The sequence below is a fragment of the Galeopterus variegatus genome, unplaced genomic scaffold (genome assembly GCF_000696425.1).
Source record: "Galeopterus variegatus unplaced genomic scaffold, G_variegatus-3.0.2 Scaffold13752, whole genome shotgun sequence".
Classification (NCBI taxonomy): domain Eukaryota; kingdom Metazoa; phylum Chordata; class Mammalia; order Dermoptera; family Cynocephalidae; genus Galeopterus; species Galeopterus variegatus.
Window position 1 is genome coordinate 15,058 of NW_007739863.1, and position 2,885 is coordinate 17,942.

The following is a 2,885-nucleotide window of genomic DNA, read 5'->3' on the forward strand; positions in this document are numbered from 1 at the left end:
CTTAAAAAAAAAAAAAAAAGAAAAAAAAAAAATTTATTACAATTTTAAAAATCTACCTCATGCTAAACAAAATTGGGAGAACATGTTTTGGTGAAGATTCTCTACTAGGAAGATTTGCCAAACAGAAGGTGATCTTTATTACTTATTAAGATATATCATTGGGGCGGCCCCGTGGCACACTCGGGTGAGTGCAGCACTTGCGAGCACATCAGCGCTCCCGCCGCAGGTTTGGATCCTATATGGGGATGGCCGGTGCGCTCACTGGCTGAGCGTGGTGCAGGTGACACCAAGCCAAGGGTTACGATCTCCTTACTGGTCAAAAAAAAAAAAATTTACTACAATTTTAAAAATCTACCTCATGCTAAACAAAATTGGGAGAACATGTTTTGGTGAAGATTCTCTACTAGGAAGATTTGCCAAACAGAAGGTGATCTTTATTACTTATTAAGATATGTCATTGGGGCTGCCCCGTGATGCACTCAGGTGAGTGCAGCACTTGGGAGCCCAGCAGCGCTCCCTCTGCGGGTTCAGATCCTATATAGGAATGGCCGGTGCGCTCACTGGCTGAGTGCAGTGCGGGTGACACCAAGCCAAGGGTCGCGATCCCCTTACCAGTAAAAAAAAAAAGACAAAAGAAAAAAAAGATATATCATTTATTTAAAAAGCCCGTGTGCCTATATACCTGCTTACTTTTTCAGCAGAGAGATGAATCATTATTAGCATAAAATTATGATTGGGACATGTATGGTCTGGTGGCCTTTGTGGGAACATTCTTGTTCCAGTCTGTCCTGTTATGGACTCATTGAATGGCCATATATACACTCAGTCAACCAATATTTTATTGAGCACTCACTAGGTACCAGGCATTGTGTGGACTGGAGATACCCAGATAATTAACCCAGATACCCCCCCAACCTCAAAGAATCTACAGTCTAGACAAAGAAACACACATACTCAGAAATAATTGCAGCACAGTGTGATGAGTGCGACAGCAGGCTAAGAACAAAGGACTGCAGGTCCAGCCGGATTGGAACAAAGAAATGCTGCCTGAAGAAAGTAAAGAAGGCTTCTCAGAGGAGATAAGTGAAATGTGTCCTAAAGGATGATTAGGAATTTGGCTGGTGAAGTTAATTCTTATGGTCACAGTTTAATACTATCCTCATTGACTAGACTTGTAAAGCCAGTTTCTAGAGTCAAGTTCAAGGCAAACTAACAACTCCCAGACTTGATCTTTCTATTGCTTCATCTTGGTAATACCCCATGTTATTTGGTCTTAGGTGGCCATCTCTCACCTCACTGGAAATTGTCATCACTTCTTGTATCTCTGTAGAGTGAGGACCATGTCAGCTGGGTGGCACATTTAGAGGCAGAGGAGCCATGAAAATCAGCTTCAGAGGCCCAATTCCATGGAATTCTGTTACAGATGCACCTCTATGACACCTTCCTTTCCCTCCAGTCTTGTTCCAGCCATATAAATTGTACAAATGGGGCAGCTATGGAAGTAGAATCAGGCTTGCAATGTGACACTGCAGGTACCAGGTGGTGTGGTGTGATTACAGGGACACTGGAAAAGACCCCTGTGCCCAAAATATTTCCCCTACCTGCTCCTGATGTCTGGATTCTGTTAACAGTGCACAAATACTTTCATTCTCTGATTAATGTGCAGGCTAAACGTGTATATCCCTCCGTTGGGAGATGTATCACACTGCCAAATATATGCTAAAGTGCAAATCTGAATACAGAATTGACGGGGAGAAAGAGATGACACTAGGCAACTAGCGATGGTTTGGGAGGTAGCTTAGGGCATTATGTGTCTGAGAGTGAGAAGGAGATTAAGGTCCTGAAAATGAACTTATTAATTTATTCAATAAATATTATTGAGCATCAATGTCATGCCCTGACCTTCAGATGACACATATACATTGTATACATTCTATGTGAATGGGTATTTCTGGAATCATGCAATGCAGCAGTCCTATATCTATTATATAGCAGGTTTTGACATTTTACCTAAGGCCTACTTACAGCTAGGACTACAATTCTGATATCATCCAGTGGGACCACGGATCTTATCTTAGTTCTAATCCCCAAGAACATCATCTTCTGGCTCTTCCCAAGTGTTTCAGGGCCCCTGGTTTCACCCTTTATTGGTTACCGAAACCCCCCTCCCTCCTCCCTCTCCCCGCTCCCACCCAACAATTTCGGTAATGGGCCACAATAATCAACCTCATTGTATATCGACAAAATAAAATTTTTTTAAAAAATCATAAATATTGTAGATAAATACTGTAATGAAATGAGAAAATGTTTATGAGACAGTGTCAATTTAAAAAGGCAGAATACAAAAAGTATATATGCACAGAAAAAAAAAAAGGAAGGCTAGGCACTTAAATATTATTGACAGGGGTTTTCTCTGGGGGAGTAGAACCAAAGGTCATTTTAATTTTTTCCCTTTTATATATTTTTGAAATCGAACCCAAACTACTTTTGTAATAAGAATAAAACAAAATTTGGGCTAACCCCGTGGCTCACTCGGGAGAGTGCGGCACTAGGTGCGCCGAGGCCGCAGGTTTGGATCCTATATGGGGATGGCCGGTGAGCTCACTGGCTGAGCGTGGTGTGGGCAACACCAAGCCAAGGGTTACGATCCCCTTACCAATCACAAAAAAAAAAAAAAAGAATAAAACAAAATTTACTACAATTTTAAAAATCTACCTCATGCTAAACAAAATTGGGAGAACATGTTTTGGTGAAGATTCTCTACTAGGAAGATTTGCCAAACAGAAGGTGATCTTTATTACTTATTAAGATATATCATTTATTAAAAAAGCCCGTGTGCCTATATACCTACTTACTTTTTCAGCAGAGAGATGAATCATTATTAG